Source organism: Zalophus californianus, chromosome 1, assembly GCF_009762305.2.
Source record: "Zalophus californianus isolate mZalCal1 chromosome 1, mZalCal1.pri.v2, whole genome shotgun sequence".
Lineage (NCBI taxonomy): Eukaryota > Metazoa > Chordata > Mammalia > Carnivora > Otariidae > Zalophus > Zalophus californianus.
In genome coordinates this window covers 2,135,729-2,161,495 of record NC_045595.1, presented here as the reverse complement: position 1 = coordinate 2,161,495, position 25,767 = coordinate 2,135,729, and the positions used below count along the sequence as shown (strand labels likewise).

General features: G+C 41.9%; 1 pseudogene; it reads right to left on the bottom strand.

The window, feature by feature from the left end:
• Nucleotides 1-22,449, bottom strand: part of LOC113916381 — a 30,481-nt pseudogene extending 8,032 nt beyond the window's left edge.
• Nucleotides 22,450-25,767: the final 3,318 nt, after the last annotated feature.

Below are 25,767 nucleotides of genomic sequence, written 5' to 3'. Positions count from 1 at the left end.
AATACATGGAGGCTAAAGAACATCCTACCAAAGAATGAATGGGTCAACCAGGAAATTAAAGAAGAAATTTTAAAAATCCATGAAAACAAACTGAAAACACAACAGTCCAAAACCACTGGGATGCAGCAAAAGTGGTCATAAGAGGAAAGTCTCTAGCAATACAGGCCTACCTCAAGAAGCAAGAAAAATCTCAGAGAAAAACAACTTAATCTTACACCTAAGGGAGCTAGAAAAAGAACCACAAATGAAGCCTAAAATAAAGATTAGAGTAGAAATAAATAATACAGAAACTAAAAAACAAACAAAAACAGTGGAAAGGTTCAATGAAACCAGGAGCTAGTTCTCTGAAAAAACTAATAAAACTGATAACCCCCTAGCCAGATGTTTCAAAAAGAAAAGAGAAAGGACTCAAATAAATAAAATCACAAATGAGAGAAAAGAAATATGCCATCAAATTGGACAATCTGGAAGAAATGGGTAAATTCCTAGAAACATATAAACTACCAAAACTGAAACAGGAAGAAATAGAAAACTTGAACAGACCCATAACCAGCAAAGAAATTGAATCACTAGTCAAAAATCTCACAAGAAACAAAAGTCCAGGGCCAGATGGCCTCCCAGGTGAATTCTACCAAACATTAAAAGAAGAGTTAATACCTATTCTTCCCAAACTGGAAGGGAAGGAAAACTTCCTAACTCATTCTACAAGGCCAGCACTACCCTGATTCCAAAACCAAAGATTCACTAAAAAAGAGAACTACAGGCCAATATCCCTGATGAATAAGGATGCAAAACTTCTTAACAAAATACTTGCAAATCAAATTTAACAGTACTAAAAGAATCATTCACTGCAATCAAGTAGGATTCATTCCTGGGCTGCAAGAGTGTTTCAATATTTACAAATCAATCAACATGATACACCACATTAATAAAAGGATAGGAACCATATGATCATTTCAATAGATGCAGAAAAAGCATTTGACAAAATACAGCATTCATTCAAGATAAAATCCTTCAACAAAGTAGGGTTAGAGGGAACATAGCTCAACATAATAAAGGCCATATATGAAAAGCCCACAGCTAATATCATCCTCAATGGGGAAAGTCTGAGAACTTTTTGTCTACAGTTGGGAACAAGGCAGGGATGTCTACTCTCACCAGTTATTTAACATAGTGATGGAAGTTCTAGCCTCAGCGGTCAGACATCGAAAAGAAATCAAAGGCATCCAAATTGGCACAAAAGGTAAAATTTTCACTATTTTCAGATGACATGATACTCTACAGAGAAAACCCAAAAAACTCCACCAGAAAAATTGTTAGAATTGATACACAAATTCAGTAAAATCGCAGGAAACAAAATCATTGTACAGAAATCTCCTGCCTTTCTATACACCAATAACGAAGCATCAGAAAGAGAAATCAAGGAATGTATCCTATTTACAATTGCACCAAAAACCATAAGATACTGTGGAATAAACCTAACCAAAGAGGTAAACGATCTGTACTCTGAAAAGTATAAAACAGTAATGAAAGAAATTGAAGATGACGCAAAGAAATGGAACATAGATCAGAAGAACAAACATTGCTAAAATGTCTATACTATCCAAAGCGATCTACACATTTAATGCAATTCCTAACAAAATACTACCAGCATTTTTCACAGAGCTAGAACAAATAGTGCTAAAATTTGGATGGAACCACAAAAGACCCCGAATAGCCAAAGCAATCCTGAAAAAGAAAGGAAAAGCAGGAGGCATCACAATTCCAGACTTTAAGCTATATCGCGAAGCAGTAGTCATCACAACCCTATGGTACTGGCACAAAAACAGACACATAGCTCAATGGAACAGAATAGAAAACCCAGAAATCAACCCACAGCTATCTGGTCAACTAATCATCAACAAAGCAGGAAAGAATATCCAATGGAAAAAAGAAAGCCTCTTCAACAAATGGTGCTGGGAAACTGGACAGCCACATCAGAAGAATGAAACTGGACCACTTTCTTACACCATACACAAAAATAAAGTCAAAATGGATGAAAGACCTAAATGTGAGACAGGAAACCATCAAAATCCTAGAGGAGAACATAGGCAGCAACCTTTTTGACCTCAGCCGCAACAACTTTTTACTAGATATGTCTGCTGAGGCAAGGGAAACACAATCGAAAATAAACTATTGGAAATTCATTGAGATAAAATGCTCCTGCACAGCAAAGGAAACAATCAAGAAAACTAACAGGCAACCTCTGAAATGGGAGAAGATATTTGCAAATGATTTATCTGATAAAGAAAGGGTTCGTATCCAAAGTATATAAAGAACTTATAAAACTCAACACCCACAAAATAAATAATGCAGTTTAAAAAACGGGCAGAAGACATGAGTAGACATTTTTCCAAAGACACACAGATGGCTAACAGACACATGAAGAAATGTTCAACATCACTCATCAGGGAAATGCAAATCAAAACTATAATGAGCTATCACCTCACACCTGTCAGAATGGCTGAAATTAACACAGGAAACACAAGTGTTGGCAAGGATGTGGAGAACACTGTTCATGGGAATTTGAGCTGGTGTAGCCACTCTGGAAAACAGTATGGAGTTCCTTAAAAATTAAAAACAGAACTACCCTATGACCTAGCAATTGCACTACTAGGTATTTACCCAAAGGATACAAAAATACAGATTTGAAGGGATACACGTACTCCGATGTTTATAGCAGCATTATCAACAATATATCCAAATTATGGAAAGAGCATAAATATCCATCGACTGATGAATGGATAAGTAAGATGTGGTATTTATATACAATAGAATATTACTTAGCCATAAGAAAGAATCAAATCTTGCCATTTGCAACAACGTGGATGGAGCTAGAGTGTATTATGCTAAGCAAAATAAGTCAGTCAAAGAAAGACAAATACCATATGATTTCACTCATGTGGAATTTAAGGAAAAAAAAACAACAACAACAGATGAGCATGGGGGTGGGGGGAGAGCGACAAACCAGGAAGCAGACTCTTAACTGTAGAGAATAAACTGATGGTTACCAGAAGACAGGATGTGGGTGGGGGATGGGGGAAATAGGTGATGGGTATTAAGCAGGACACCTGTGATGAGCATTGGGTGTTGTAAGTGATGAATTACTAAATTATATACTTGAAACTAATATTACACTGTATGTTAACAGGAATTTAAAATTAAAACTTGAAAAACAAAAACAAAAACAAAAAACTGATAGCAATTGCTCCCAGAAGGAGAGCTGAATCCACATGAAAAAATAAAGAACAATGGCAAAGGTAATGACATAAATGCATATTCTTCTCCTTCATTTTCTTAGCTGATTTCAAAGGCAATGGTGTAATAGTGTTTATAATGTATTGTTGGGTATATAAAACTTATGCTGTAAAATATTTGTAAACTGATTCCCAATAACAGCACAAAGGAGGTGGGTAGGAGCAAAACTGTAATGGAAAAGGGGTGGAAATGATTCAAGATGATAAAGCATTAATTAAAACATGCATTGTTGGCTTTGTAACACTAATAGCTGTAACATATAGAGAAATAATGCCTTATAAAGGGGGGGGATAAAACTACATAGAAGCAAAATTTCTGTACCGCACTGGGATTAAACAATCATAAATCTAAGCTGATCTGATTAGGTGTATTTGGTAACCCTAAAGCAACCAATTAAAAAAAAAAAGGAAAAAAATACTTAAAAATGTAATTAAACTAATTGAAATGCTTTACTGGAAAATATTAATGCAAAACAAATTGGTAGAGGAGTATAGGAATAAAGGCATGAGACAGGGACACCTGGGTGGCTCAGTTGGTTAAGCGTTTGCCTTCGGCTCAGGTCATGATCCCAGGGTCCTGGGGTCAAGTCCTGCATCAGGCTCCTTGCTCAGTGGGGAGCCTGCTTCTCCTTCTGCCTGCCGTCCCCCCCCCGCTTGTGCTCTCTCTCTCTCTCTCTAATAAATAAATAAATAAATAAATAAATAAATAAATAAATACAAACAAATAAAAAGCAAACAAAGGCACAAGACAGCAAGAGTGAATGGGGACACAGGACAACCACAATGATGATCACATTGAGTGTGAATGGATCACACAACCCAACAAAAGGCAGAGGTGGTCAGAGTGTATCGTGAAACATGACCTAAGTTCTCTCTACTGGAGACACTCTGCTTTGCACCTGAAGTGACCTCCCACCTGGCCCCTCAAGCATGCCATGTACCACTTCCAGGACTGTGAGTGATAAATTCTATTTTAGTTCCCCTGTGGAGTTTTGCAGAACCAGGACTCTTCATTCGAAACCCTAGGGCTCCATGTAACAAATGCTGACTTAACAGTATCACAGCTGGTGCCACAGACAGGATGGATTGGGTTGTGCTTCTGATCATCCCTGGGGAATGTCAAATGGCATTATCAACTGCCTCGGCCAATGCAAACAGTAAATGCAGTATGGTGTCAGCTGGAGCAAGATACAGAGGGCCTTTGTCCATCATTAGAAATACGCTAAATCCTGGGGTCATTAGCCTACCACCTACCTCACACTGTAATAGCCTATCTGCCAGGTTAAAACTGCGTGGCAATGAATGGTCTTCAACAACTGACTGTGGAATTTTAGATGCATAGGTTCTCGCCATTTATTCTTCCATTCCTGATGTTACAGAGATGAGAGAGGACATCCCAAGGGCTCAGGGCCCCTATTTTGCTGTCCTAGATTTAGCCAACATGTTTTACTCCTGAGAGGTTCAGATCAAATCTCCCCCAAACATGCTACTTTGGCATGTGGACTATTTTGAGCTGAAGGCAATTGAGACCCTGCAGGTTCAAGAGAAACTTTTGTCCCTTCCTTAACTACCTAGGAAAATCCAAGTTGGGGGTCTTTCCCAGAATAAGAGTTATTACCAGAGATAAATTTTATCTGAGTGACTCATCTGTATGGGAGGGCAAATGTGTGATTAACAAACATCTGCTCTACTTATTAGCCTGTGAATTGCCCTCCTCCCTTTGAAGCCCCAGGTCCCTATCCTATTCCTATGCTCAGGAGGGCATAGATAACTAATTTTACCTGTCTTTGAACTTTTCTTGTATGTTGGGTTTCAATATGTTACAAAATTTTTGATTTCCTCTTACTAATTGATCTCATGTCAATGTAATTCTTAGACCACCCAGAAGAACCTTTAATGGTACAGTAAAAATTTTCCTCCCCACTTTTGGCAAGCCCACCAGACCTCACCAACTAGACACGGCTCACCCCCAAAGCTGTTGCAATAGAAAGATCCTGGGATGTCTGACAAGAGTTGGCAAAAAGTAAGAATTCTTATGTCAGAGTCCTGCATGTCTGTCTGCACAGTCCAGTGGAAGCAGTGGTGAGAGTCCCCCATTCTTTTTTTCTTCTCTAAATTTAGATTAGCAGGAAAAAATATTAGTGAAACTAGTTCCCTGGGTTTAGCAACTCTAGGGGTCCTTTTTCTCTCAGAGATGGTCGTACTTTGTTGTGTTGTTTGTTATAAGAAAGGAAACCATAGGGCAGAACACAGCATATAAGCCTATTGTTCAAGCCAGTTTCACAGACTGGTCAGTTCATAGTTCTCATCAGACCAGTATCTTTTTAGACAAACGTGGCTTTTGGTTAACATGCACACGAGGTAAAGGCTGTTGCTGAAGCCAAAGCCACAAAATTGATGGGTAAAAAAAAGTAGAACATACTCTTTTGGCTCTGAGAGACCCAAGGCTTAGCTAAAGCTATTAATGTGTACATAAGAAAAACTCGTCTTGTTCTATATCCTGAGAACATGGCTTTGTGACCAGTGAGAACATTTGTTCTGGGTCCCCACCATCTGGAAAGTGCACTTAATGGGGTGCACCTTGGCATCTAGTTGAATAGGCTGGGGTTCCAAGCAACACTTTTTATTTGGCCATGCCAACTCTCGGGGGAAATGTCATAAAGTGTCCCAATCCATAATGGGACTTCGTTATTTCATTCTTCATTACTTTGTGGGTGAGCGCCTGCCCAGTGTCACATCTTAGGGGGTTTGTGACTGGAGGTGTCTCATGTTCTCATGGGATATCGGACTATACCATCCTTACTGCCTAAGCAATGAAGGTCTTTGCTTTCTTAAACTATCTCTGGCAGTGAACGCTCTGGATCTTATGAGTGCTGCATATTTCATACTCTCTTGTGTGAGGCCTCTTTGGGCCACAAAAAGGCTTAATGGTTTGAATTGCTATTGATGATCCTACTCATCAATGGCCAGATGACGGTTCCTTTGAATTGGCTATATTTGAGAGAAGAATAAAAAAATTAGAGAGTTGTCATCTTAAACAATTTATTTATTGGCACCTGCGGAGAGTCCTAGCACAAAGAAATGTAATGACTAGCCTTAGGGACTCCCTTAACAAGATGAAAGAACAGAGATTAGAACAAAAATTAAACTCAGTGTAAATTCCCCTTCTCAAATTCTGGCCCCATCCGCCTGTCTTAGCTTCCCTTCATTCTCTAGGCCTAGGGTATGCAGGTGCTCATGTAAATGCTGGAAGGCAGAAGCACCTGGAAAGACAGCGCTTGCCAGCTTCTGGTTTTTGTGGATCTATCCTAGGCCCCCAGCCAAAGAATTCTTGTCCCTTGGACAGCAGCAGCTCTTTTCAGCAGATTATACCAAATTTAGAGAAGAATTAGAAAGATGAGTGGCTATTCACAAATCCCCTCCCTGTCATCACAGAGAAACAGATGACCAGAATTTCTCCTAGGCTTTCCCACAAATGACCAGCAGAAGGCTAATGTTCAGGGGCAGGTAGGAGAGGAAAGTGAAATTCCATTATGCCCCCTCCTTTCCAAATCCAGACCCACTGGTTATCGATCTTTTCTCTCCCAGGGATAGCTGTTGCTTTCTTGCTTGGATCATTTTAGCTGCCTGCTTGGGACATGCAGGTTGTCAGTTCTTCCTTCTAGCTATCTCTGGGAATGACTCTGTATCTTGGGAAGGCAGTGTCCTTTGCATCCTCCCTGGGAGGGGGGATAGGTTCTTCAGTACTGCCAGCAGTGTTTACTGTTTCTCTTGGCTGAAAACTGACTAGATATGTAAAAGAATTTTGTTTTTAAAGTAGCTCTTTAGTCAAAAGTTTGGCCACATTGGAAGCTGATATTTTGAGCCTGATAGGAGAGTAGGTTTTCTCTCCTAAGCTAAAATAAAACTAGGTACACAGAGGGAAAGAAGTAAATTGAGGATAATGTAGTTGGGTACATAAATTTATGATGTTATTTTAGTTGCAATGCAATCTTTAAAATGTTTGCAAAACTAGAAAATGGCCCCAGAATTGTCCAGAAACGAATCAAAGTCCTTCAACCTGTCCTTTTGACCAACCTCAAAACCTCCCCTCTTTATCTCAAAAGGCTTGTAAAGTATTGTCCTGAGAAACCAAAGTCCTTGGAGAAACTTGGATACTTGCTCTGTGCCTCTGTAATTTAGACTATCCACCCACATGTTCTCTAGGATCTAAAGGCCATTCCCTGAAATACAAACTTTAGGGAGATAGTTCTCATCACGGAAAAGGAGAGAGAAAAAGAGGAAGTAACTGGAAATTGGACAAATGAAACATCTCCACTAATCTTGGGGACTCTAAGGTCTCTGTTTGCGTCTGTTCCTATATGCCTATATATGTGTTGTATGGTATTTTTCTACCTCTGGATGGTATTGCCAAAATTAATTTGTGGAAGAGCTCTGTGAGGCCAAGCCAGAGAAATTAACTATCTTACTTAGGTCACACAGCTTTTTAAATTTAATTTTATTTTAAGATTTTATTTACTGTTGAGAGAGAGAGAGAGAGAGCACGCGAGCGAGCACGCACAAGTTGGGGAAGGGGCAGAGGGAGAGGGAGAAGCAGACTCCCTGCTGAGCAGGGAGTTCAATGCTGGCTCGATCCCAGGACCCTGGGATCATAACCTGAGCTGAAGGCAGATGCTTAACTGACTGAGCCACCCAGGTGCCCCAAAACTGAATCTTTTCAATATTAAAAGTTAAGTTTTGCTAATAACCATGTAACCTTTTGCATTTGCCTTTTTAATCTTTTATTATCATTTTGTTTCAGAAACAAAGTGCTGTTTCACAGTGTGACCTATGGCCCTATTTGACCAAGTGTTTTAAAACTCCTTTTGATGTTTCTGACAAACTTCCCAAAATCAAATTCTAAATGAAGTCTTCTTGACCTGGAAGAAAACTTGCGATTTCCCCTGAAGGGTCCCCAGAACATTCCAGAGGATTTGTTATGTTAAACTAAGTAGGCTTACTGGATACATTAAATTACATGGGAAACTCTGTCAAATAAGGAATACTAAGCTTTCTTTAGGCTGTATTTGTGTGGATACATAAATGTTCTAGAAATTATATGAAACTCCCTGAAATCTGATACGTCCTGGTATGTTATCACTTGCAATTCTAGTTACTGAAATGTTTAGTGTCACAGAAATAACCACATTTCTGTGTCCACTACATTACCATGAACTCTCATCAGATCCATGGCCATTTTTGAGTCTTTTGTCATTTACAGCTATTGTTTTGCTCTGATGCTTTTGCAAAAGTACTTAATTTTCAAGAAGATTCATGGAAAGGACTTTTGACAAGACAGGTTTCTGATAACCTTAGGATCACGGAACTGAACTGTGTGAGCATCAATGAAACTAGCGGGAAAACCAGATTCAAACAGAACAATAACATGGGACTGAATGAGCGGAGAAGGATAATTATAGTTTTTATGACTCTTGTTTGAAACATTACTGTTCAATGTTTGCTATTCCAGATCAAAACTTTCTCTTAAGCTAAAATATACCTTTGCAAACAAATACTGTCACCAACTAGACCCCAACACCTGACACCTCTACTGACCACCAGCTTGTACTCACTACGTTCCTTAAGTTCTTCTTTCTGGCTTATCTCTTCACTCAGACAAATGAAACCCAAAACCACCCCTCAGGTGGTAGTGACTGCCATGACAAGACCTCCAGTGGCCCCAGACCAGTTTGAGCTAAAGCCCTCACACCTGCACAGATGGACCAAAGAGTGACCTCTGGAATGCCCAACAATTACCTTTACCTCATTAGAATATTAAAATCACCCAAGGAGGGGCACAAGTCTCATTTACATAACATACAATGTATGTATAGGCATGTGGGCTTAGGGCGCACATACGACCTTATGCCTGCTTCTTCATATGATTTCCCTATTGAAATATTTACCCTAAGGGTGCCTGGGTGTTTCAGTCAGTTAAGCTTCTGACTTTGCCTCGGGTCATGATCTCAGGGTCCTGGGATCTAGGCTCCTTGCTCAGTGGGGAGTCTGCCTCTCCCTCTCCCTCTGCGCCCCCCCACCCCACTTGTGTGCTCCCTCTCTCTCTCAAATAAATAAATAAAATCTTTAAAAAAAAATCTACCCTAACCTTAAACAAAAGGAACCCATCCACACTTGCTCGGGGAGTCACAGATTTGGAAGATATTCCCTGTGATCTCCTTATTTGCTGCAAATAAAGTTTCCTTTGTGTAACAACTCACCTGGTGCAGTTTCTATGTGTGAGTCACCAAGAAGCAAAGTCATATTAGTTCAGGTGCAAATTTGGTGACCGAGATGGGACGTTGTCCTTCTGAGGTTCTGCTCTCCAGTTCCCTGGTTTCTGCTGGGACCAGGGGCAGATTCATGTTAGTCTAATTACAATATGGAAAAAAAATTTTTTTTTCTCCCTACCTGACCCCCAGAACTTGGAAACTTAATGAGTATAGTTGACCTTGAACAACGCAGGGATTAGGGGCACCAACCCTCTGCACAGTTAAAAATCCATATATATCTTTTGACTCCCCTAAAACTTAACTACTAATAGCCTACTGTTAATCAAAAGCCTTACCAATAACAAATAATTAACATATATACTGTGTTTTATGTGTATTATATACTGTATTCTTACAGTCAAGTATGCTAAAGAAAATATTTTTAATAAAATCATAAGAAAAAATTTACAGTAAAGTATCATATATCTATTTTTTAAAATATCCATATATATGTGGACCCAAGCAGTTCTAACTTGTGTTGATCAACTGTATTTGTATTTTCATGACAATATAGTTATTTGCATAAGTTCAGTAAGAATCTGTTCTCCTTGTAACAGGGCACAACTGGAAACATTTGTTATACTATCAAGCCTGGAATGGAATGTCATATTTGAGAGAGACATCCCTACGTTCAGATGTGACCAGACCAGTCAACTAAGATAGGCTTTACGGAGTCAACGGAGTCACTTGGAAATGTCAGCCTGATACCTTGCTTACAGGGTTTCCAGCTTCCTTCCCAGGTCAGTAAGGATGGTCACTTCCTGGCAGGAGCAGAAACCTCAAGATACTTTGGGGACCTCAAGAAGAGAGGAATTCACCTGAATTTATATGTATTGCAGGCAAAGTATGATGGCAAGTCCTTGGCATGGCTTCTTAGCCTTGGGAAGCTTTTAAAATTTTCAGTCTGAGACTCCTTAAGAAAAGATCAACAAAGCAGATTTAAAGGAGTCTATATGGTCTGTCACTATGCTTTCTGCATTTATGTAAACATTCAGGCTAAGTTTATTGAAACTAGATTTGTGACAGCAACACACCTTTGTGGATATTAGATTCTAGTTCTGAGTAATTGTTTCTGACCATTTGTTATTTGCAAGAAACAAACTGAATTTGTTGTCCTCAATTTTTCTGCTTTCCTCAAAAGAAAATGTGCTAAAATAAAATCTACTTGCTTAGAGATGCATACACTGATATTCACCCAGACAGAGGAGGCCTGTCTTTAGAGTCATTTCAAGTGGGATGTCTTGTGTGAAGGCTTCCTCTGGGTCTTGGTCTGGGTGTCCTTTAGAATATTTAGGTGGCTGTGCAATCACCTATGCATTTTATATATAAACACTGTATTTTACAATTAAATACTATGAAATCAGTTATAACGTATCACAATGCCACATTAAAGGAAAAATGTCAAAATATCTGAGTAAAGAAAGATGTACTGTATTTCAACAGGAATCCAAATAGAAACCCTTAGCAATTTAAGAATAGGTGGCAACCTGCAGAGCCTGATGAGGGAAACATCAGAAAGGAATGTTCATTAAAGAACATACAAAGAGTGCAGAGTGCAACCTTTTCCCAATTAATCTTGGTGAAAAGGAGTCCCATTACCTCACTCCTAGATGACATCCCATCCAGAGCCACCAGAGGGGGGAAGATATCAGAATTATAAAGAAAAAAGTTGTCTACATTCAGAGCTAAAAGTATTATGAAACCTCATAAAGAACTAGAAGATAAGCAGAGAATAAGATTTTTGGTAAGTTTCCAGATGCAAGCACAATACAAAAATAAATCCCATCCATCTGAATCACTAGCAATAGCAGTTTAAAAGAAACTTTAGAAGATGGAAGGAGGAGAAGATGGTGGTGGAGTAGGAGGACCTTAGGCTCACCTTGTCCCAGGAATACAACTAGATAACCCAGAGATCGACCTGAAGACTAGCAAAACAAACTCCACAACTAAAGGTAGAAAAGAGGTCACATCGGAAAAGGCAGGAAGTGTGGAGCTGTGGTTTGGGAGAGATCGTGGCTGCTACAGTGTCATGAAGGGCAAGAGACAGACTAGCACCAAGAGGAATGCATGGGGAACATGAATCCCCATAATAATTGGCTTGGAAAATAAGTGAGTCCAAATTTTGTGAGTTCTTGCAACCAGTGGAGCTTAAAGCTTGGAGTTTAAAGGTCAGCGTGCTTGGCTCTGCAAGAGCTCAGAGGACATTGGTGCTGTTCTTGGAGAAAAGGTAGGCAGACAGACTGCAGATCTACAACATGGAAATAGTGATCTGAAGAGCACCTGGGACACACAGCGGGAGGTTAGTTTCTCATCTAGGAGCACATCCCAGAGAGACAACATTCACAGAGAGACACCTCCAAGAACAAAGGAACCTGGTTGGTGCCATTTCCCTCCCCTGCCCCTCAGCATAAGCACAGGGCCACTTGTAGGAACTAGCACAGTGCTGACACTACCTAACTTGCTTATACCAAGTGTCCACACCCTGTGCTCTGGTGGAACCACCATTCAGTCATGCTTCCCTCAGTCCTAGTGCAGCAGGGCCCCCTGTCCCAGAGGTCCAGCCCAAACCCCTGCTCACACCTCATCTCCCAACTCAGGAGTTTTATGGAGCCTTGTTTCCAACAGCAGTGGTGACAGGGCTCATTTCACAAGAAGACCAGAGCACACCTACTTGAAACACACCACATTCCGGCCAGGGACCAAACACTGCCCACAACAGTCAAAGAGGGCCTTGCAGATGACTGGCCCAAAGGATAAAGCAGCCAGGACAAAACAGGAGAGCACACTCAGCACAGACTGGAGACACTCCTCGAAGCACCAGGCCCTGGGGAACAGGGGGACACTACATAGCGGGACACTACACCTCCATAAAGCCCTTACCCTTAAGAACAGCAGATGTAGCAGACTTTCCTAACACAGAGAAACAGGCAAGAGATTCAGACAAAATGTGATAAAACAGGAATTTGTCCCAAATGAAAGAACAGGACAAGGCCATGGCCAGAGATCTAAGCAGAACAGATATAAGTAACATGTCTGATGGAGACTTTAAAAGTACTCATCCTAAGGATACTCACTGGACTTGAGAAAGGAGTGAGGGACATCAGTGAGACCATTAACAAAGAGATAAAGAGTAACATATCAGAGATAAGGGGCTCAATAAACAAAATAAGAAATACGCCTGATGGAATGAACAGCAGACTGGACAAAGCAGAGGAATGAATTAATGACCTAGAAGACAGAGTGATGGAAAGTAACCAAATTGAACAAAAGAGAAGAATTATGCAAAATGAGAACAGATTTAGGCAACCCATAAAACATAATAACATTCATATTATAGGAGTCCCAGAAGAAGAAGAGAGAAAAGGGGGCAGAGAATATATGTGAAGAAATAATACCTGAAAACTTCCATAATCTGAGGAAGGAAACAGATAGGCAGATCCAGAACACCCAACAAAATCAACAAAAGCAAATCCACACCAAGACATATTGTAATTAAAGTGGCAAAATATAGTTATAAAGAAAAAATATTAAAAGCAGCAAGGCAAAAGAAGACAGTTACATACAAAGGAAACCTCCATAAGGCTTCCTTTGTTTTATTTTATTTTTATTTTATTTTTTAAAAGATTTTATTTATTTGACAGAGAGAGACACAGCGAGAGAGGGAACACAAGCAGGGGGAGTGGGGGAGGGAGAAGCAGGCTTCCCGCCGAGCAGGGAGCCCGATGTGGGGCTTGATCCCAGGACCCCGGGATCACGACCTGAGCCGAAGGCAGAGGCTTAACGACTGAGCCACCCAGGTGCCCCAAGGCTTCCTTTGTTTTAGCAGAAACTTTCCAAGCCAGAAAGAAGTGGCAGGATATATTCAAAGTGCTGAGTGGGAAAAACCTGCAGCCAAGAATATTCAGCAAGGCTATCATTCAGAATAGAAGAAGAGATAAACAGTTTTCCAGACGAACTAAAGGAGTTCATGAACACTAAACCAGCCCTGTGGGAAATATTTCTTTTCTTTTTTTTTTTTTTTTGAGAGAAAAGGAAAGACCAAAAATGACAATCTGTAAGTAGGAAACAAAAGCAGTAAAAATGAGTATTTCTGCAAAACATCAGTTAAGGAACTCACAAAATAAAAAGATGTAAAAACAAGAAGGAATGTGAAGCTTTAATAATCAGGACAGTGGCATAGGGAGTATTGTGTGAATAGTACAAGCTGTGCTTGTGACAGGTGAGCAGACAGGGAGTATGTGGAGTACGTGACCTTCAAAGATAAATGTTTCTCCTAAGTCAAGCATTTACTCCCTGGATGAGCTGCAGTGAGGATCTGGCTGTTTTCAGCTCAGAAACCTTAAAGGGGGCCCAGTTTTCTGGACACTCCTTCGCTTTTCAACTAGTCTCACCCAGGGAGGCATGTGTTTATTAAATCTTATCTAGCCACGCACTATGAATTTCCACAGAGAGGAGTAAAGAATGGGTCCATACATAAACTATGAGGAAGAGGTTATATACAAAGCTAAAGGTAGTCACAAATCAAAATCCACTAATAAATATGCAAAGAATAAAAAGGAAGAAATTCAAATATGTCACTAAAAAAAACCATCAAACCATAAAAGAGGGGATCAGAAAAAAATCTTCAGAAACAACCACAAAAAAGTAATAAAATGGCAATAAATACATATCTATCAATAATTCTTTTGAATGTCAAAGGACTAAATGCTCTGATCAAAACACACAGGGTGACAGAACGGATAAAAATAAGATCCATTTATATGCTGCCTACAAGAGACTCGTTTTTAGACCTAAAGACAACTACAAATTGAAAGACAAGGGATAGAGAAACATTCATCATGCAAATGGATGTCAAGAGAAAGCCAGAGTAGCAATACTTATATGGGACAAAATAGACTTTAAAAGACTGTAACAAGAGACGAAGAGGGCGCCTGGGTGGCTCAGTCGGTTAAGCGTCTGCCTTTGGCTCAGGTCATGATCCCAGGGTCCTGGGATCAAGTCCCGTATTGGGCTCCCTGCTCACTGGGGAGTCTGCTTCTCCCTCTGCCCCTCCTCCCCCGCTCATGCTTGCTCGCTCTCTCACAAAAATAAATAAAATATCTTTTAAAAAAGAGATGAAAAAGGACACTATATAATAATAAAGGGAACAATACAACAAGATATAACAATTGTCAAAGTTTATGCACCCAACAGTATATATGCACTATATATTTGGGAGCACCCAAATATATAAAACAGCTAATAACATACATAAAGGAACTAACCAGTAATAATACAATAACTGTAGTGGACTTTAACAGCCCACTTACATCAATGGACAGATCACCTAACAGAAAATCAACAAGGAAACAATAGCTTTAAAGGAAACACTGGAATAGGTGGACTTAAAAGATATATTAAGAGCATTCCATCCTTAAACAGCAGAATACACATTATTTTCAAGTACATACAGAACATTCTCCAGAATAGATCACATATTAGCCCACAAAACAAGCCTCAACAAATTCAAGAAGACTGATGTCATATCGTGCATCTTTTCTGACCACAGTGCATGAAATTAGTCAGCCCCAAGGAGAAACCTGGAAAGACCACAAATATATGGAGGTTAAATAACTTGATAGTAAAGAATGAATGGGTTAAACAGGAAATAAAAAAAGAAACAAAGCACGTGGAAAAAAATGAAAATAAAAACACAGTGTTTCAAAACCTTTGGAACAGAGCAAAAGTGATTTTAAGAGGGACATCTATACCAATACAGGCCTACCTCAAGAAGCAAGAAAGATCTTAGAGAAAAACAACCTAACTTTACAACTAAAGGAGCTAGAAAAAGAACAACAAACAAAAGCTAAAACCAGCAGAAGAAAGGAAATAATAAAGATTAGAGTGTGTGTGGGGGAATTAGAGCAGAAATAAATGACATGCAAACTTAAAAAACAATAGAACACATTAATGAAACCAGGAGATGGTTCTTTGAAAAGATCAATAAAATTGATAGACCTCTAGCCAGACTTGTCAAGAAAAAAAGAGAGGATCCAAATAAATAAAATCACAAATGAGAGAGGAGAAATAACAAACACCACAGAAATACAAACAATTATAAGAGAATGTTATGAAAAATTATATGCCAACAAATTTGGACAACCTAGAAGAAATAGGTAAATTCCTAGAAACATATAAACAACCAAAACTGAAACAGGAAAAAATAGAAAACTTGAACAGACCCATAACCAGCAAAGAAATTGAATCACTAATCAAAAAACTCCCAACAAACAAAAGTCCAGGACCAGATGGCTTCACAGGCAAATTCTACCCAGCATTTAAGGAAGAGTTAATACCTACTCTTCTCAAACTATTCCAAAAAATAGAAGAGGAAGGAAAACTTCATCCTATGAGGCCAGCATTACACAGACATTAGAACCAGATAAGGACACCAGGGGGGAAAAAAAAAAAAAGAACTACAGGCCAATATCTCTGATGAACATAGATGCATAAATCCTCAACAAAATACTAGCAAACTGAATCCAACAATATATTTACAAAAATCATTCACCACGATCAAGTGGGATTTATTCCAGGGTTGTGAGGGTGGTTCAATATTCACAAATAAATCAATGTGATATATCACATTAATAAGAGAAGGGACAAGAACCATATTATTATCTCAACAAATGCAGAAAAAGCATTTACCAAAGTACAACAACTATTCATGATAAAAACCCTCAACAAAGTAGGTTTAGAGGGAACATACCTCAACATAATAATGATCATATATGAAAAATCCACAGGGGTGGCTGGGTGGCTTAGTCACTTGGGCATCTGCCTTCGGCTCAGGTCGTGATCTCAGGGTCCTGGGATTGAGCCCCACATCAGGCTACCTGCTCAGCAGGGAGTTTGCTTCTCCCTCTGCCTCTGCCCTCCCACCCCCCTGCTTGTACTCTTACACACTCTCTCTCAAATGAATAAATAAAATCTTAAAAAAAAAACCCACAGCTAATATCATCTTCATTGGGGAAGAAGTAAGAGCTTTTTCCCTAAGGTCAGGAACATGACAAGAATGTCCACTCTCACCACTTTCATTCAATATAGTACTGAAAGTCCCAGCCACAGCAATCAGACAACAGAAAGAAATAAAAGGCATCCAAATCTGCAAGGAAGAAGTAAAACATTCACTATTTGCAGATGACATGATACTCTACACAGTAAACCTAAAAGACTCCACCAAAAAAAACCCTGCTAGAACTAATAAGCAATTTCAGTAAAGTGGCATGATACACAATCAATGTACAGAAATCTGTTGCATTCCCACACACCAAAAAGGAAACAGCAGAAAGAGAACTTAAGAAAATCCCATGGGGCGCCTGGGTGGCTCAGTCGTTAAGCGTTTGCCTTTGGCTCAGGTCATGATCCCAGGGTCCTGGGGTTGCATCCGGCTCCCTGCTTGGGGGGGAAGCCTGCTTCTCCCTCTCCCACTTCCCCTGCTTGTGTTCCTGCTCTCACTATTGATCTCTCTGTCAAATTAATTAATTAATTAATAAAAAGAAAACAATCCCATTTACACTTGCAACAAAATAAAAAGATACATAAGATACATAGGAATAAACCTAACCAAAGAAGTGAAAAGACCTGCACTCTGAAAACTATAAAACACAGATGAAAGAAATTGAGGACAATGCAAAGAAATGGAAAGATATTCCATGCTCATGGACTGGAAGAACAAATATTGTTACAATATCTATACTACCCAAAGCAATCCATACATTTAATGCAATCCATATCAAAATACCAATGGCATTTTTCATAGAACTAGAAACAACAACCCCAAAATTTCAGTGGAACCACAGAAGACCCCAAATAGCCAAAGCAGTCTTTAAAAAGAAAGACAAAGCTGGAGGTATCACAATTCTGGACTTCAAGTTCTGTTACAAGGCTGTAGTAATCAAAACACACAAACAGACAAATAGATCAATGGAACACAATAGAAAATCCAGAAATAAAACCACAATTATATGGTGAATTAATCTTCGACAAAGCAGGAAAGAACATCCAATGGTAAAAGGACAGTCTCTTCAACAAATGGTGTTGGGAAAACTGGACAGCAACATGCAACAGAAAGAAACTGGACTACTTTTTCACACCATACACAAAAATAAATGCAAAATGGATTAAAGACGTAAATGTGAGACCAAAAACATTAATATCTTAGAAAAGAGGACAGGCAATAATTTCTCTGACATCAGCCACAGCAACTTTTTTTCTAGGTATCCTTTTTATCTAGGTATCTGGAGGCAAGGGAAATAAAAGCAAAAATAAACTATTGGCACTACATTGAAATAAAAAGCTTCTGCACAGCAAAGGAAACAATCCAACAAAACTAATGGCAACCTACAGAATGGGAGAATATATTTGCAAATGACATATCCCATAAAAGGTTAGTATCCAAAATATATATAGGAGTTATAAAACTCAACATGCAAAAAACAATCCAACTAAAAAATGGGCAGTGGTGCCTGGGTGGCTCAGTCGGTTAAGCCTCCAACTCTTGATTTTGGCTCAGGGTCATGAGATTGAGCCCCACATCACCTTCCAGCTGGGCATGGTGCCTGCTTAAGATTCTCTCTCCCTCTCCCCACCCCCACTTGCGCTCCCTGTCTCTAAATAATTAAATTAACTTAAAAATGGACAGAAGACATGAACAAACATTTCTCCAAAGAAGACCTACAGATGGCCAACAGACACATGAAAAGAGGCTCAACATCCCTCATCAACAGGGAAATATAAATCAAAACAAGATGGATATCACCTCACACCTGTCAGGATGGCTAAAATCAATAGCACAGGAAACAACAGGTGTTGGTGAGGATGTGGAGAAAGGGGAACCCTCCTACACTGTTGGTGGGAATGCAAACTGGTGCAGCCACTCTGGAAAACAGTATGGAGTTTTCTCAAAAAGTTAAAAATAGAACTACCCTACAATCCAGCAATTGTACTACTAGGTATGTACCCCCAAAATACAAAGACACTAATTCAAAGGGATATATGCACCCTGATGTTTACTGCAGCATTATTTTCAATAGCCAAGATAGAGAAAGAGCCCAGGTATCCATCAACTGATGAATGGATAAAGAAATGTGGTGTATATACAATGGACTATTACTCAGCCATAAAAAGGAATGAAATCTTGCCATTTGTAACAACATGGATGGAGCTAGATAATAGTATGCTAAATGAAATAAGTCAGAGAAAGGCAAATACCATATGATCTCAGTCATGTGGAATTTAAGAAACAAAACAAAGGGGGAAAAAAGAGAGGAGACAAACCAAGAAAGAGACTTTTAACCATAGAGAAAAAACTGATGGTTACCAGAGGGGAGGCGGGTGGGGGATGGGGAAAATAGGGGATGCGGATTAAGGAGGCAAGTGTGATGAATACCAGGTGATTAAAATTAAAAAAATGATAAAGAAAAATTTTAGAGTCTAACCTAGAATATATGTAACTAATTTTAATGACAACTTTTCAATTTATTACACATTTTTTAAGTCCTAAAGTATGTCTGTGAGGTAAGAGAAAATATATATATTGGTCTCTGCCGCCAGTTCTTAGCACAGAGCTCCTGAAATCCTTGTAAATTATGAAGTCATAAGAGCACTAGGAGCATCTTTTATGTTAATGAGGCGACTCTGGGGGGCTCATGGATGGGGGCTGGTCACCAGAAAGATCAAGCCATGACCACAAGCTTGGAATTTTCAGCCCCACACCACATCCCTCCAGTCTCAGGAGAGGGTCTAGGGTCATAGTTAATCACTGACCATGCCTAGGTGAGGACGCCTCTAAAATTCCAATAGTATGGGGTGCAGAAGGCATCCAGCTAGGTGATCTGACCCACATCAGGAGGATGATGCACCCCAACTCCACAGGAAGAGAAGCTCCTGTGCTCAGGGCCCTCCCCCTATGTACCTCTTCATCTGGCTGTTCATCTGAACCATTTATCATATTCCTTCACAAACTGGTAACTGTTAAGTGTTTGGTCCCTGAGTTCTGTGAGCAGCTCTAGCAACTAAATCCAAGGAGGGGGTCGTGGGAACCTCTGACTTGTAGCCAAGTCGGAGAGTTGCGGGTGACCTGGGCTCTAGGAACTGCAATAGGCTTATGGAAGGGAGGCAGTCTTATGGGCCTGAACCCCAGCTTGTGGGGTCTGATGCTGTCTCCGGGCAGAAAGTGTCAGAATTGAGTTAGACCATAGCACACCCAGCTAGTGCTGCAGACAGTTGATTGGTGTGGGGGAAACAGCTGCATATCCAGTGACCAGAAGTGTCAGAACTGAAGTGTTCTGTGTAAAAGTGGAAAGATGTAGGAGAATCATAGCCTTTCCAAATACAACGTCGAATACAAACATAAAAGGATCGTAAAGGAAACATCCTAAAATGCTCCTGGATGACATCGGAGTGGAAAGGCAGAAATGGAAGGATGGTGCAACGTGTTCTCTGAAAGAAAACGGCCCACCAGGACAGCAACTCCAGACTTTTTAAAGATTTTTATTATTTATTTATTTATTTGACAGAGAGAGTCACAGCGAGAGAGGGAACACAAGCAGGGGGAGTGGGAGAGGGAGAAGCAGGCTTCCCGGGGAGCAGGGAGCCCGATGTGGGATCATGACCTGAGCCAAAGGCAGACGCTCAACGACTGAGCCACCCAGGCGCCCTGCAACTCCAGACTTTTAATGATGTTCCACGAAATCCCAAACCAGTTTGGGCTTTGTAGTTTTGAATTTATGAAAAACAACATCAAAAAACTGAAATTGAAGGCAAATGTCTACGAATAGCCAAGTTTTCTACAGAACAAGGGGGAACAGACTGCCTAAAACATCAAGGCATGTGAATAACAACCGAATCAGGCTGGTATACAAGAGCAGAGAGACGGACCAGTGGGTAAGAATGGAAGCCACTGAGACAGGCCTCCGTGCTGAGGGTGCGCAGGCTCCTCCCAGTCCCAGCAGGCACCGCCCAGTAAGGCAGGCTCCACCCAGTGCCCCCCCCCACCCCCGCAGGCACCACCCCGTCCCAGCAAGCTCTGCCCTGGCAGGCTCTGCCCAGTGGTGGAAATGCTGGACATTTTCCCACAGAAGGTGGTGCCAGAGGTTATCTAGGGGATATGATGAATGTCTTTCATACCAATTTCATGTAGAAGAAACAATTTTTTAAAAAGATTTTATGTATTTATTTATTTGACAGAGAGAGAGCACAAGTAGGCAGAGAGGCAGGCAGAGGGAGAGGGAGAAGCAGGCTTCCCGCTGAGCAGGGAGCCCGATGCGGGGCTCGATCCCAGGATCCTGGGATCATGACCTGAGCTGAAGGCAGACGCTTAACCGACTGAGCCACCCAGGCGTCCCTAGAAGAAACAATTTAATGCAGATTTTACAAGCAGAACACTTGCAGAAGGAGGTAAACACAAGTGTTCTAGAACTTGCTATTACAAAGTTTTCTAATATAAAGGGAAAAAGAATAAGTTACAAAGGAAGGCACTGACAATCACAATTCTCTTAAAATTCAGAGGAGTCCATTCAGTAGCACTGAGTAAGGAGAGTGAAAAGGTAAACCACCCTCCAGGAGAAAATGCCTTCACTACCTAAAAATAACAAAGGACTCATGTCCAGAGTATGTAAAGAACACATAAATCAATACACAAACTAGAGGTGGGAATATGCCAGGAAACTCTCCCACACAAGATGAAACCCCACATGCTCAGCCTCAATTATAAGAAGTCAGAATTATACATAATAAGGGGGAGACTCTGGCTCACACACAGAAAAAATACAGTAGGCATTTCTAGGTGCTGACATCCCCATGGAAGGATTAAACACATAGGCACAGATCGGGGAAAGAGAGGGCATGGCATTTCATACAGGCCCCCGGGGATCCCTTCCTAGTAAATTGAAGTTACCCACAATCTCCAATCCCACAGTTTTTCTCTCAAGTGTAGAAATATTAAGTTGCATTTTGCACTTGGAAACAAAAGTAAGAAAGAATGAAGTAGTAGTGACCAACCAAAAACCGCACAGCACGTGAAATACCCCAAGGCACAGAAGCACGAGAAAGGCGGAGTGAACTGTGACCAGAGCTGCAGACGCCTACACGAGGACACAAACCCGGGCTGAGGAGCCACACTGCACCCGTGACGGTAAATGACTACACCAGTACTGTTCACTCAGGCAAGTTCAACAGAGGCCAATCAAGCCACACAAGCCTTGCTGAGGGAAACAGAGGCAAAGCTGCAAATGCAAAGAAGCAGCCCAGCAGTCCCGGGGGGCAGCACACTGGGAGCTGCTCCCGCACTAGCATATAACAATCTTACCCCTGCAAATGTAGCGCAAATTCTTCAGTGCTTGCAAACACTGGGGTCACCTGACAAGAAGGTGGGGAACTCCGTGCATATTCCCCCCAATCCTAATGAACAGGGACTGTTTCTGTACTGAGACACTTTCCCCCCAGTGCACATTCTCTGGATAAGCCCCAGAATAACACGAGTCAGCAGGAAAAGGAAGACGTGACCCACTGACCACCCTCCACGCTAAAGGGGAGGGAAGGAGCAGAAAGCATTCAGTCGTTTTCCAGCTGCTGAACGTTGAGGCGGCCTAAGAGAGAGCTGCCAGTGCTGAGCTAGACAGGGACAATGCTGCCCCCGGGGTCAGTGACAGGCAGGCTCTACCTGAGTCCTGTGCTCCTGGGCAAGCATCCGTGGAGGTGAAAGGCACTCCCTCCCCCACCCTGTTGGGGCCTGGAAAACAGCAGGCTGCAAAAAGGGCCCCTTCCCCATGCCACCAAGATAGGACTCACAGCGAAGTCCCCCTTGTTCATCCACCGCAGGGCAGGGCACAGACCCCCCAAATCCACACTCTGTGCCTCATCCACGATTCGCTCAGCTGCTTGTCCCCACGGACCCACGGGCACAAAACGCTTGCTGCTTCAACGTTGGTCTGGCTTCTCTCCTTCCTCCAGACCCTGAACGTGGCGGACCTGCCCTCAGCCTGAGCCGCACACAGCCCCTCCTGCGGACAGGCTGGCCTCCGGGAACCCCCGGGTCATCATCACACCTGGACCTCGGGACCCCTCCCCGCCCCGTACCCGAGAGTGGAGGTTCAGGATGGAACCCTCGGGCCCCCAGGAACCCACGCGAGCGTGTGACCGGGATACCGGAACCCCACCCCATGGCCCGCGGCAAAGAATCAGGACGGAACCCGGGGAGCCTCCACGAGGGGAGGGGACAGGATGCCAGGACCCCCCCCCCCCGCGGCCCATGGCAGGGACTAGGGACGGGACCGCAGGGCCCACACGCGGGGATGTGACAGGACACCGGAAACCACGGCCCACCACCGGTTATCGGGTGGGACCACCGGGACACCCACGAGGAGAGAGGACAGGAGGCAGGAATCCCACCCCGCGACCGGGGGCGGAGAGTCCGGAGGGGACCCCCGGGGTCCGGGAGACCCGGACCCGCCGCCACTTCCAGCCGGATGCGGCTGGTTGGACCGAGCCCCTCCCGGTCTCGCCCGGGCCCGCGACTCACCATCTCGCGGCTCTGCTCCGAGCTCTCCAGGACTCCTCCACGCGGCTAACCCACCTGCGTCCTCCTTCTGTCCCGGGACTCTGACTCGGTTTCTCCGCGGAGCTTCCCTTGAGCGGCGCCCCATCAGGATGCGACAGAGTTCCAGGGAAAAACTGGTTATAATATTGATTGATTCAGCTATTTGGCAATTATGCACATCATGGCAACATTGATTTTCATTTCTTAGAATATGCACCAGATTTGCATTTGTTTTGGTCTTTTTTGATGTCAATGAATATAATTGTACAATTTTCACATTAGGTTCTCCCTCTTCATAAAGTTTATTTGATACTTGAATAACTTATTTTGACTTTTATACATGTCGTCCTTTAAATACTATCTTTTTGATAGTGATTAGAAATGGAAATGGAAGGACATCCTGAACACATCCTCAAAACCTGTTAATTATCTTTTTTTTTAATTACTGTGATAGGCTTGAGGTTCTATATACACATTGGCGTTGGCTATGAAACAGGACAAGTTCCTTTTCTCTCTCTCTCTCTCTTTTTTTTAAGATTTTATTTATTTATTTGACAGAGAGAGACACAGTGAGAGAGGGAACACAAGCAGAGGGAGTGGGAGAGGGAGAAACAGGCTTCCAGCTGAGCAGGGAGCCCCATGCTGGGCTCGATCCCAGGACCCTGGGATCATGACCTGAGGCAAAGGTAAATGCTTAACGACTGAGCCACCCAGGCGCCCCAAGTTCCTTTTTTCTTAATGTAACTTTTACACTGACATGTCCTAGTTCTGGCTGGGAGATCTACAGTCCTGCTGAAGGGGATCAGAGTGCTGGGTTTTCATGATGTGTATAGAATTCTACTGAACAGGTGACTGTAAACACATACGTGTGCATTCTTTCATAAACCACATTTTAGAGATGCCCTCCAAGAGGATTTGAGAGTTCTCATGTATTCTCATTATTAGTAAGTGTATTTGTCATACTGTGAATGTTGAATACTACAAAATGCTCTTTCTCTGCCTACTAAGATAATTTTAGATAGGTTTTTTAAAATGTGTCATTGGGGAGTGCCTGGGTGGCTCAGTTGGTTAAGCATCCAACTCTTGATTTTGGCTTAGGTCATGGTCTCAGGGTTGGGAGATTGAGCCCTGTGTTGGGCTCTGAGCTCAGTGCAGAGGCTGCTCAAGATTCCCTCTCTTTCTCTCTCCTTCTGCCCCTCCCCACTCTCCCAAAATAAATAATTTTTTAAATAAACTAAAAATTAAAAAAATAAAATAAAAGGTGGCATTGAGATGAGTTATATTAATTCATTCCATGGCATTCTCCTGTAAATTATACATGCAGAAAAATGCATGAAATGTACATTTGACAGAAATATAACAAAATAAACATCCATGACATCACAACATGGACAAGAAAGAGGTGGTGACAGCCCACATCCTACCTGGGCTGATGTCCTGTCAGAAAACACACCCTTGAGCCCCTGCAGACACCAATAACTCAACTTTGAAAACTTCCTTTCCTTTTGGTCCCTTATTTTCATCACCTATGTGCACACTTGTTCTTGTTTTATATTGCATGTAAAAAGGAGTCAAAAGGTTCATGCCATTTTATATCAAACCTCCTTTGTTCAAATATGCTTTGTCTTCTGTACCTTACACATCATTCATTTTTGTATTCAGCTGTGCTGCCCTTCTAGGACTCAACCATTTTCCTGGGTTGATTCAACTGTTTGCAGCTATCTTAGTGATTCCATATTTTTTGCTTCTAAAACCAATGTTTCTCATAAGTTACTTTTCAAAGTTGTTTTGAATTATAGTGAAATTGCTTAACATTGTGAAGAGCTTATCCTCTCCTTTCATGTGCGCTATCTCGTCTCCAACTCAACAGGCTTCAAGGTGCTCTCCTGCCGCTCCACCAAAACCTTCTCCATGTGCGAAGACCTACATATCAGCTGATGCATCTCCATCATGCCAGTTTTTCCCGAACAAAATAATGGAGTCTCCCTTGACCCTCTCTCTCTCTCAGCCCACCACCAAGCAACGAAATTCTGATGGCTCTAACTTCAGTTGTATCTGGGGTCCAACCTCCACATCACTGCCACTGCTACCAACCCAGTCTGATCCACCACCTTGGCCAACATCGCCATCCTAGTGCCTGTTGTCATGGTAACAGATGGATCCTGTGAGGCTGCCTCATCAGCTCATCTTGAAGGTCCAGGCCACCCACCACCAAAGTCAGTCTTCTTGTCCAGCCAGCGCATGCGACCCACCCCCATCATTCTCCTCTCCCTCTGCTGTTCCTTCTCCCCCTCTCACTCTGCTGTGGGCACCCTGGCCTCCAGCTGTCCTTCGGATATCCAAGGCACCCTCCCTCCTTGAGAACTGCATTCGTCTCCTGGGGCTGCCATAACAAAGTGCCACACACTGGGCGGCAGAAACGACAGACATTTGTTGTGTCACAAGTGAGGAGGCTGGAACGCTGAGATCAAGTTGTCTGCAAGGTTGGTTCCTTCTGGAGGCTCTGAAGGAGAATCTGTCCCAGGCTTCTCTCCCAGCTTCAGGCAGTTGCCAACAATCCTTTGCATTCTTTGGCAGGTAGACA